The following is a 12,880-nucleotide window of genomic DNA, read 5'->3' on the forward strand; positions in this document are numbered from 1 at the left end:
TTATCATCATGGGAAATTTATTTAGTTGTAAAGTAATTTAGATAAATATCTGCGAACCCAATGTAAATGATAGGGACATCATCCAAAATGTATTTGCATCCATTCCCAATTTGAACACTTATAAAATTATAATGGCTGGGGAGTTTAATTGTGTTTTAAATCCAGACTTAGATAGCTCTCCTGTCACAGGGGTGAGAACCTCTAACACTGCAAAGACAATTGCACAGTTTGTAACTGACCACAACTTATCAGACCCCTGAAGATTTCTAAACCCAAACTCAAGAACATATTCCTTCTACTCATCAGTGCATCATTTCTACTCAAGAATTGATTATTTCGTTATAGATAATATTTTTTTTCCTACGATTAAATCTTGCAAGTACAACGCTATTGTTATTTCCAACAACAACAACAACAACATTTATTTATATAGCACATTTTCATACAAAAAGTAGCTCAAAGTGCTTTACATAATGAAGAGAAGAAAAATAAAAGACAAAATAAGAAATTAAAATAAGACAACATTAGTTAACATAGAAAGGAGTAAGGTCCGATGGCCAGGGTGGACAGAAAAAACAAAAACAACTCCAGAAGGCTGGAGAAAAAAATAAAATCTGTAGGGGTTCCAGGCCACGAGACCGCCCAGTCCCCTCTGGTCATTCTACCTAACATAAATGAAATAGTCCTCTTTGTAGTTCGGGTTTTTCATGGAGTCACTTGATGCTGATGGTCATACAGACTTCTGGCTTTTAATCCATCCATCATTGTTGGAACATCATGGTGCTTTGGGTAGATGGTGGTGGCGTGCGCCACCACCAACAGGACACCGGAAAAGGAAACAGAAGAGAGAGTAGGGGTTAGTACAGATTTTGAATGAATAGTTATTATAATGAATTGGATATACAGAGTATCAGGATTAAATTACAGTGAAGTTATGAGAAGGCCATGTTACAGTAATGTGTTTTCAGTAGTTTTTTAAAGTGCTTCACTGTATTAGCCTGGCGAATTTCTACTGGCAGGCTATTCCAGATTTTAGGTGCATAACAGCAGAAGGCCGCCTCACCACTTCTTTTAAGTTTTGCTCTTGGAATTCTAAGGAGACACTCAGTTGAGGATCTGAGGTTACAATTTGGAATATAAGGTGTCAGACATTCCGATATATAAGCCGGGGCGAGATTATTTAAAGCTTTATAAACCATACGCAGAATTTTAAAGTCAATTCTGAATGACACAGGTAACCAGTGTAGTGACATCAAAACTGGAGAAATGTGTTCGGATTTTCTTTTCCTGGTAAGGATTCTAGCAGCTGCATTCTGCACTAATTGCAAACGATTTATGTCTTTTTTGGGTAGTCCTGAGAGGAGTGCGTTACAGTAATCTAGCCGACTGAAAACAAACGCATGAACTAATTTCTCTGCATCTTTCAATGATATAAGAGGTCTAACTTTTGCTATGTTTCTTAGGTGAAAAAATGCTGTCCTAGTGATCTGATTAATATGCGATTTAAAATTCAGATTACAATCAACGGTTACCCCTAAGCTTTTTACCTCCGATTTGACTTTTAATCCTAATGCATCCAGTTTATTTCTAATAGCCTCATTGTATCCATTATTGCCAGTCACTAAGATTTCGGTTTTTTCTTTATTTAATTTGAGAAAGTTACTATTCATCCATTCTGAGATACAGGTTAGACATTGTGTTAGCGAATCAAGAGATTTGGGGTCATCAGGTGCTATTGATAAATACAGCTGTGTGTCATCAGCATAGCTGTGGTAGCTCACGTTGTGCCCTGAGATAATCTGACCTAATGAAAGCATGTAGATTGAGAAGAGCAGCGGACCCAGGATAGAGCCTTGTGGAACACCATATAGGATATTGTGTCTTTGAAATATAATTACTACAACTAACAAAGAATTTTCTCCCTGCCAGGTAGGATTCAAACCAATTTAAGACACTGCCAGAGAGGCCCACCCATTGACTAAGGCGATTCTTAAGAATATTATGATCAATGGTGTCAAATGCGGCACTCAGATCTAAGAGGATGAGAACAGATAAATGGCCTCTGTCTGCATTTACCCGCAAGTCATTTACTACTTTAACGAGTGCAGTTTCTGTGCTGTGATTTGTTCTAAAACCTGTCTGAAATTTATCAAGAATAGCATGTTTATTGAGGTGCTCATTTAACTGTATAATGACTGCCTTCTCTAGAATTTTACTTAAGAAAGGCAGGTTAGAGATGAGATATCATGCCGCTTTGATCTTGGAGCTAAAATATGCCCTACATACTCACCTTGCAGATGGCATCTTAACCCACTTTTATCAGCAGACGAGAACTGTACAGAAATTATATCCAAACAAATAATTACATATATATATACATCCTCAGAGGTCTCTGCAGGAATACTCTGGGAAACCCTGAAGGCCTTCTTTCCCACAGAAATAAACTGGAAACCAAGCAGGTATCAAAGGTAATCAGCGAAATTACTAGAATAGATCAACAACATGCCAGGTGTCCAAGTGAGGCACTTCATAGGAAAAGGCAGGCTCTGCATTCAGAGGTCAACCTCTTGACAACTTAAGAAACTGAACAACTCATTTTTAAATCAAGACATCATTACTATGAACATGGAGAGAAAGCTAATAAGATCTTAGCTCAACAAATCAACAAGCAAGAAGTTCACAATGCAATCCCAGTAATCACCAACACAAACGGAGACAAAATCATTGACCATAAAAATATAATGCACACATTTAGAGACTACTATAAATCCTTATATTCTACTGAGTTTAAAGAAGACAAGACACAATGTAATGCATTCCTGGATGCATTACAGATACCACAAATAGATATTCTTAGTGCAGAGGAATTGGATAAACCTCTCTCAGTATCAGAATTACTAAATGCTATAAAGTCATTTCAGAGTGGGAAAGCAGCAGGCCATGATGTTAACATACTTTCCAAAGCCCTAGCTAGAAGAATGAAGAAAATGCTGCCTTCGGTAATATCACAAGATCAAACTGGATTTATTAAAGGCAGACACTTAGCTTCCAATCTTCGACACCTGTTTAATGTAATATATTCACCAGCAAAGTCTAACACCCCAGAGATATTATTATTGTTGGATGCAGAAAAAGCATTTGATATGGTTAAATGGAACTACCTTTTCACTAAATTGTAGAAATTTGGGTTTGGCCTGAACATTTTTGCATGGATCAAACTACTGTTTACCAATACAGAGGTTTCAGTTTGTATTAACAACATTAATTAACCAGACAAGGATGCCCCTTGTCACCACTGCTGTTTGCAATCGCCATTGAGCCACTGGCAGTTCACTGTCAAAAAGCTTATGAGATAAAGGGGATTATCAGAGAAGGGCTTGAAAAGAAAATTTCTCTATATGCAGATGATATGGTACTGTATATATCAGATCCACAAAATACTGTGCCTGCAGTCCTAACAACACTTACAGAATTTCAAAAGATTTCTGGTCTCAGAATTAATTTGAATAAAAGTGTGCTCTTTCCAGTGAATCCTCAAGCATACAATACTAGATTGGACACCTTCCCTTTTATCATCGCAGATCAGTTTAAATACCTAGGGGTAAATATCACAAGTAAACATCAACCTCTTTATCAACAAAATTTCACCGTCTGTATGGAAAACATTAAGTAAGACTTGCATAGATGGTCAACCCTTCATCTCACTCTAGCTGGAAGAATTAACGTTGTTAAGATGAAAATCCTTCATAAGCTTCTCTTTTTATTTCAAAACATTCCAATATACATCAATAAATAATTTTTTAAGCAATTAGATTCAACTATAACCTAATTGATTTGGAATTTAAAACATCCACATATCCAAAGAGCGACCCTACAAAGACATAAGACAGAAGGTGGCATGGCACTACCTATTTCAGTTTTATTACTGGGCAGCAAACATACAAGCTATAAAAACCTGAACATGGGCACAAATAGATGTACATACGCAGGCTTGGTCCGCAATAGAAACAAAATCCTGCAGTACTTCTTTATATTCCCTGCCTTGTGCTCCAATAAATGCAAGTTATCGCCAATATACTAATAACCCAGTTGTGCTTCACTCACTCAGAATATGGAAACAATGTAGGAAGCATTTTAAGATGGAGAATCTTTTATCTGTGGCACCTCTGCTCAAGAACCACCTTTTTCCACCCTCTCCAAACATAGATAGATAGATAGATAGATAGATAGATAGATAGATAGATAGATAGATAGATAGATAGATAGATAGATAGATAGATACTTTATTTATTCCAAACATATGCAGTTTTTAATGTCTGGAAAACATTTGGGATTGAGTCACTTAGAGATCTTTACATAGACAACGTCTTTACATCCTACGAACAATTACACTCCAAATTTAACTTTCCAGTGTAGCAGTAGGGGGCGCTATTGCTCCCTTGAACCCTCAGGTACCACGCCAAACACCAGGTAAAAGTATAATACTAATTCTTTTTATTATAATACTGTGCAGTAAGCACTCCACACTACACATACAATACACAATACTCGATACTCAATCCTCAGTCCTCCTCTCCCAGACACTTAGCCCCCCGTCCTCCCAGCTCAGCTCAGCGTCTGGGCTTTCCCAAGGTCCTTTTATATCCCCTGACCCGGAAGTGGTTCCAACCCTGCAGTCCATGACTTGTTATCACTTCCGGGTCAGATTAAAAGTCCTTTTCTTCATCCCGGAAGCAGGTTGTTCCTTCTGGTCATGTGATCAGGACGTACTTCCGGGTTATAGGGCACGTAGCATTCTGCAAGCCTCCCTACAGTGGCTCCTGGTGGTCCCCATGGTATCCAACAGGGCTGTTTATAAAAACTACATGGTCCATGAGGCCCTGCTGGAATTCGGGGAGCCTCCATACTGCTGGGAGGGCTCCACCTGGCGGTTTGGAGGTGTGGGCCGAAATATATGGCCGGCCATCCCTCACACCAGCAACACATTTTTTTCACTATCTTCATATTAGAAACTTTGTTAAACAGAACCTGCCCCATTTTCCTCATCTCCCACCTCCCTCGGGGGTTGATTTGTTTTTAATCCTATTTTTGTAAAAGTGGATCTATTTGTATGGAATGATTACAATAAAATTAATAAAAAAAAGTAAATATTACATGCAAACACACACTTCTAGCATATTAAAATGTAAAGAGGAATAATTTAATTTAACTACAAACAAAAATAATACAACTAAAAAGAATATATAAAGCATACATTTTTGGGGCCCTGGAGCTTAAACTTTTATATGGGCCTCTTCACAATCTTAATCTTCTTCTTCACAATCTTATTCTTCTTCAGGGTTGCCACAGTGGAACGTCTTCTTCCATATCTTTCTGTCATCTGTATCTTGATCTGTTACACCCATCACCTTCATGTCCTCTCTCACCACATCCATAAACCTTCTCTTAGGCCTTCCTCTTTTTCTCTTGCAATATACTCAGCATCTCTCCTCTGCACCTGTCCAAACCAACGCAATCTCGCCTTTCTGACTTTGTCTCCCAACTGTCCAACTTGAACTGTCCCTCTAACGTCCTAATTTCTAATCCTATCTATCCTCGTCACACCCAATGCAAATCTTAGCATCCTTAACTCTGCCACCTCCAGCTCTGTCTCCTGCTTTCTGGTCAGTGCCACCGTCTCCAACCCATAAAACATAGCTGGTCTCACTACCGTCCTGTAGACCTTCCCTTTCACTCTTGCTGATACCCGTCTTTCACAAATTACTCCTGACACTCTTCTCCACCAATTCCACACTGCCTTCACTCTCTTTTTCACCTCTCTTCCACAATTCCCATTACTCTGTACTGTTGATCCCAAGTATTTAAACTCCTCCACCTTCGCCAACTCTACTCCCTGCATCCTCACCATTCCACTGACCTCCCTCTCATTTACAGACATGTATTCTGTCTTGTTCCTACTGACCTTCATTCCTCTCCTCTCTAGAGCATATCTTCACCTCTCCAGGATCTCCTCAACCTGCTCCCTACTATCGCTACAGATCACAATGTCATCAGCAAACATTATAGTCCACGGGGACTCCTGTCTAATCTTGTCTGTCAACCTGTCCATCACCACTGCAAATAAGAAAGGGCTCGGAGCTGATCCCTGATGTAATCCCACCTCCACGTTGAATGCATCCGTCGCTCCTACCGCAGACCACGCCGCACTCACACTTCCAATGTACATATCCTGTACAACTCTTAGGTACTTCTCTGCCACTCCCGATTTCCTGATACAATATCACAGCTCCTCTCGAGGCCCCCTGTCATATGCTTTCTCCATTTCACAAAGACACAATGCAACTCCTTCTGGCCTTATCTAAACTTCTCCATCAACATCCTCAGAGCAAACATTGCATCTGTGGTGCTCTTTTTTGGCATGAAACCATACTGCTGCTCACTAATCATCACCTCACTTCTTAACCTAGCTTCCACTACTCTTTCCCATAACTTCATGCTGTGGCTCATCAATTTTATTCCCCTGTAGTTACTACAGTCCTGCACATCCCCCTTATTCTTAAATATCGGCACCACTACACTTCTTCTCCACTCCTCAGGCATCCTCTCACTTTCCAAGATTCCATTAAAAAATATGGTTAACAAACTCCACTGCCGTCTCTCCTAAACACCTCCATGCTTCCACAGGTATGTCATCTGAACCAGCGGCCTTTCCATTTTTCATCCTCTTCATAGCTGTCCTTACTTCATCCTTGCTAATCCGTTGCACTTTCTGATTCACTATCTCCACATCATCCAACCTCTTCTCTCTCTAGTTCTCTTCATTCATCAGCCTCTCAAAGTACTCTTTCCATCTGCTCACCACACTCTCCTCACTTGTGAGTATGTTTCCATCTTTAACCTTTATCACCCTAACCTACTGCACATCTTTCACAGCTCAGTCCCTCTCTCTAGCCCACCGGACCTTTTCTCCCTCCTTAGTGTCGAACCTTTCAAACAACTTATCATACGCCTTTTCTTTAGCCTTCACCACCTCTCTCTTCACCTTGCGCCTTATCTCCCTGTTCTCTTGTCTACTTTCTGCATCTCTCTGACTATCCCACTTCTTCTTTGCAATCCTCTTCCTCTGTATACTCTCCTGTATTTCCTCATTCCACCATCAGATTTCCTTTTCCCCTTTCCTCTGTCCATATGTCATGCCCAGCACTATTCTTGCTGTCACCCTTACTACTTACTACTACCAACTATCTGGTAACTCTTCACTACCACCTAGGGCCTGTCTCACCTTCTCCCTAAACTCAACCTTGCAGTCTTCCTTTTTCAACTTCCACCATTTGATCCTTGGCTCTGCCCTCACTCTCTTCCTCTTCTTGACCTCCAACGTCATCCTACAGACCATCATCTTATGCTGCTTAACTACACTTTCTCCTGCCACCACTTTGCAGTCTTCAATATCCTTCAGATCAAATCTTCTGCATAGGATGTAATCTACCTGTGTGCATCTTCCTCCACTCTTGTATGTCACCGTATGTTCCTCCCTCTTCTTAAAATATGTATTCACCACAGCCATGTCCATCCTTTTGGCAAAATCCACTATCCTCTGACCTTCTTCATTCCTCTCCTTGTCACCATACCTACCCATCACCTCCTCGTCTCCTCTGTTCCCTTCACCAGCATGTCCATTGAAATCCGCTCCAATCACCACTTTCTGTCTCTTGGGTACACTGTTCATCACTTCATCTATCTCACTCCAAGAATCTTCTTTCTCCTCCATTGCACACCCAACTTGCGGTGCATATGCACTAACAACATTCATCACCACACCTCCAATTTCCAGCTTCATAATTATTACTCTGTCTGACACTCTTTTTACCTCCAAAACACTCTCGACATGCTGTTCCTTCAGAATAACCCCTACTCCATTTCTCCTCCCATCCACAACATGATAGAACAATTTGAATCCACCTCTGATCCACCTGGCATTTCTCCCCTTCCATTTAGTCTCCTTCATGCACAATATATCAACCTTCCTTCTCTCCATCATATCTGCTAACTCTCTCCCCTTACCAGTCATACTGCCAACATTCAAAGTTCCTACCCTCAGTTCCACTCTCTTTACCTTCCTCCTCTCCTCCTCCCTCCAGACACGTCTCCCCCCTCTTCTTCTCCTTCTTCTTCTTCGGCCAACAGTAGCTCAGTTTCCACCAGCACCCTGTTGGCTAACAGTACTGATGGCGGAAAATTGTATTGTATTGATGGCGGAAAATTGTATGGAAATTTGTATTGTTGTCCACATATTGATTTGGAAAAATTTTATGCTGAATGCCCTTCCTGACGTAACCCTCCCCATTTATCTGGGCCTGGGACCAGCACGAAAACACACACTGGTTTGTGCATCCACTGTTTCTAGTTTTCCTTTTACAATCAGCAACAAGATAAATTTTAATTTTAATTAATATTTTGTTTTGAATGCCACTATTTAATTGTTATTATAATGTTTTAAACCCCTGTATCATACAATAGACCCCCAATCTTTTTATTTCAAGTGGTCTAAAGTCCCACCTGAGCCCTGAAGGTTAAACTTCATTATTTTCATAGTAGATCTGCCCCTGTATATAATAGAAATTAATTATCAAAGCCAAATACATAGAAATATAAAGAAATAATAAAAATGAAAGAAAGAAAACAATTTTGAAATGATAATGAAGACAACTAATAACAGGTAAAAGTATACAGTTATAATAAACTATATACAAAGTAATAGATAAATGCAGAAGTAAACAGATATAATGGACACAATTAAGGACAATACACATAATCCAAACAGAAAGTATTGGTCTGCTGATATGGTGACTGGAAGACAGACCTGAACAAGTTGCTTTGTAATGTTTGAGCACCAAATGTGGATCCCCATTTAATGAAGTGAGATGAAACAAAAGTGGACACGATGGCCTCAAAAACAACTTTTCAGCCCAATTGACAAATTTACTTTGCAGTTGTGTGAACACGATGGCGCTTGCTTCATGTCGAGTTTCCGGGTCCAGCTGCAGACTCCATCCTCTGGGTGTCAGCAGCTTTTTAAGGGTCCCACCCAGAAAGACAGGGGCAGCTCTGCGCACTGCGGCTGAGTCATGTTCCCTCATTTGGTTTCTTCTTAGAGCTCAGGCGGATAAGGAGAGACAGTCAGTGTGAGCGCCCCCTCTCGTCTCAGAGTGGTATCACTTACCTCACAGAGACAGGAAGGTCATCTCCAGATGGACATGCGTGACAATACATATAACTGGCCTGTTAATTTGTTTGCACTGCTTGCATTGTTGCATTCAGCGGCACTTTGAAAATTATTTCTCATTACTTCTGTATTTGCACTTCATTTTTGTTCATGCTTGTCTTAAATATCATTGTTTTATCAACTATCTGTTATTTATAGAGCATATGTTCATACTAATGATGTCGCTCAAAGTGCTTTACAGCAGGGGTAGGCAACGTCGGTCCTGGAGTGCCACAGTATGTGCAGGTTTTTGTTCCAACCCAGTTCCTTAACGAGAACTCAATTATTGCTGATGAAGCACATATTGCTTAAGTGACATTTTAATGCTTCATTTTAGTGGTCTCGCTTGTTAAGGTTCTCCAACCTTAATTGCTTATTTCAATCTTAAACTGCTGCATTCAGTGTTTTAATTGCTCCTTATTAGCAATAAGATGTAAAACAGGGGTAGGCAATGTCGGTCCTGGTGAGCCGCAGTGGCTACAGGTTTTCATTCAACCCAATTGCTTAATTAGAAACCAATCATTGCCAATCTCAGACCTTATTTAATTTTATGGCTTGTTAGTCTGTGCAATGTAAGGCTCTTATATCGTAAATTTTTTTCCTTTCCAAGGATATCATCCAAATGATTTGAAGCCTAAAACAGATCATTTTCAGTCTGTCACATTTTTCTATTAAGTGTTTTATTAAATCAAACCGTGCATGATGAACACACACAGATGTAATTGGAAAAAAGCTAGCTGGAGAACTGCTGGCTGCTTTGTCTTTTACATCTTATTGCTAATAAGGAGCAATTAAAACACTGAATGCAGCAGTTTAAGATTGAAATAAGCAATTAAGGTTGGAGAACCTTAACAAGCGAGACCACTAAAATGAAGCATTAAAATGTCACTTAAGCAATATGTGCTTCATCAGCAATAATTGAGTTCTCGTTAAGGAACTGGGTTGGAACAAAAACCTGCACATACTGTGGCACTCCAGGACCGACGTTGCCTACCCCTGCTTTACAGGATGAAGAAAGAGAAAAAAAAGACAAAATATAAAAATAAAATTAGGCAATACTAATTAACATAGAATAAAAGTAAGGTCTGATGGCCAGGGAGGACAGAAAAACAAAAAACAACTCCAGACGGCTGGAGAAAAAAAATAAAGTCGGCAGGGGTTCTGAGGCCACAGGACCACCCAGCCCCCTCTTGGCTTTCTACCTAAAATCAATGATCTCAATCAGTCCTCAGGTTTCTAGAATTAGATAATGACGGTCATGTGGACCTCTGGCCTTCAATCCATCAATGTAGGGACATCACGGTGCTTTGATCAGGTGGTGATGGCGCAGATCAACACCACAGAAAACTGGAAATAGAACAGAAGAGAAAGTAGGGGTTAGTATGGATTGTGGAGCCACCATGAATGATATTGATAATTAAATGCATATACAGAGTATCAGGATTAAACTAAAATGAAGCTATGAGAAAGCCTTGCTAAAATAATGAGTTTTTAGAAGTTTTTTAAAGTGCTCCACTGTATTAGCCTGGCGAGTTTCTGTCAGTCAGCTATTCCAGATTTTAGGTGCATAACAGCAGAAGGCCGCCTCGCCACTTCTTTTAAGTTTTGCTCTTGGAATTCTAAGCAGACACTCATTTGAAGATCTAAGGTTATGATTTGGAATATAAGATGTCAGACATTTCGATATATAGGATGGAGCTGATTATTTAAGGCTTTGTAAACCATAAGCAGTATTTTAATATCAATTCTAAATGGTACAGATAACCAATGTAGTGACAACAAGACTGGTGTAATGTGCTCAGATGTTCTTTTCCTAGTTAAGATTCTGGCCGCTCCATTCTGTACTCGTAGCAATCGATTGATGTCTTTTTTTGGGTGGTCCTCAGAGGAGTGCGTTACAGTAATCAAATGACAATAAAAGTGTGAAGCGGTCTAACTTTTTGTTATATTTCTTAAGTTTAAAAATGCTGTCTTTGTATTCTGATTAATATGTGATTTAAAATTTAAGTCCGAGTCAATAATTACCCCTATATTCTTTACCTCTGCCTTGACTTTTAATCCTAATGGATCATGTTTATTTCTAATATCCATTTTCACCAATCACTAAGATTTCTGGTTTCTCCTTATTTAGTTTAGAAAATTTCTGCTCATCTATTCACAAACACAAGTAAGACATTGGGCCATTGAAACAATGCAGTCTGGGAAGACCCCCATATCTAATGATGAGTTTATGATGTCAAGCACACTATCAATTAGCACGCCAGATACTTATTTGAAAAAACTTATTGGTATTGGGTCAAGGATGCAGGTGGAGGGTGTCAGTTGAGAAATTATTTTATATAAATCCTGGTGAAAGAATTTAATTTGTTTATAATGGAATACCGGGGTTTACAAGAATCAGTATTGGAGAGATGTACTAAATTATTTATAATATCATTGATTTTGTAATTAAAAAATACAGCAAAAGCCTCAAAAGTTTCACTGGAAGTTTTCTGGAGGCATTCCATTGAATGACCTGAGTTTAGCAGATAATCAATTGTAGAGAATAAGACTCTGAGATTACTAGCATTGTTATTTATAATTTTAGAGAAATAGCAGATAGTTTAATAAATGTTATAATAAATGTAACAAATGATTCCCGTAAATATAACAAATAGCAAATGTAAAAAGTTATAAAACACATTACTTGACATTACATTACATGACATTTTTGGGACTTGAAATTTAAGACTTGACTCACAACCTGCCTGACTTGACTCGGAACTTGGAAGGGAAGAGGAGAAGAAAAAGGAGAAGAAGTGAGAGCAGGAAATAAATAGAAGGAGAGCAGTGACAGGACATCACCACCAGAGGGCAGACCTGAGCAGAGCAGAGGACTTGGGGACCTGCAGGTTTGGCTGATGGTGACTGGGCAGACACTCAGATGTCTTTTAAGATGTCCTGGGCAAAAGTGAGTGGGAGGTGAAACATTTAGTCCCCGATCACAAGACCATCAGTAATAGAAATATTTTAATTATTATTATTATTATTATTATTATTATTATTATTAGTAGTAGTAGTAGTAGTAGTAGTAGTATTATTAACAGTAATGATTATTGATATATCTGCTACCTGACATTGTGACTGTGCTGATCTCATTCTTTATTTGTCTCCTGTCTTTGTAAAATGAGATGACGACTTACCAATGTGTGACATCTGTGTGTCTGATGGCCTTTGCTGTAAACTCAAAATTTTAACTCAAATCCATTGATTTTAACATTTTTAACATTTTGTTTGAATATTTCTGATATTATTAATAAAAGCAGAGCTGTGAATGTTCAGCAGTGGTCAGCAGTCATGGGGGGTCTCTGCACAGTCCACTCAGATCACCTCTGTGCCCACTGGACTGGACTTTGGGACGCTGACAGTCCATTTGAAGCTCTTCCTCCTGTTTTATTACAAATTAGTAGAAGGAATAAGAAACTGAGCTCAACACCACTGAGGTGTTTAGTGCACAAAGGTCAGCTGGTCAATGTCACTGGTCAGTATGTGAGGTCTGAGTGGCCGAGGACAGAAGTGTCACATGTCAGTCTTGTCCTCCATGTTCATTATGTCATCACTACTAAAGTCAGGCCC

At 39.3% G+C, this 12,880-nt stretch overlaps 1 protein-coding gene and 1 long non-coding RNA gene across 46 annotated transcripts in view; one reads left to right on the plus strand and one right to left on the minus strand.

The window, feature by feature from the left end:
- The window catches only part of LOC114644339 (NACHT, LRR and PYD domains-containing protein 3-like), a 284,794-nt gene that overhangs the window by 249,672 nt on the left and 22,242 nt on the right, over window positions 1–12,880 (plus strand). The gene's annotated exons all lie outside the window — the stretch shown is intronic.
- The window catches only part of LOC127526439 (uncharacterized), a 211,621-nt gene that overhangs the window by 197,335 nt on the left and 1,406 nt on the right, over window positions 1–12,880 (minus strand). The gene's annotated exons all lie outside the window — the stretch shown is intronic.

This window comes from Erpetoichthys calabaricus (assembly GCF_900747795.2).
Source record: "Erpetoichthys calabaricus chromosome 1 unlocalized genomic scaffold, fErpCal1.3 SUPER_1_unloc_7, whole genome shotgun sequence".
In the NCBI taxonomy this organism is placed as follows: domain Eukaryota; kingdom Metazoa; phylum Chordata; class Cladistia; order Polypteriformes; family Polypteridae; genus Erpetoichthys; species Erpetoichthys calabaricus.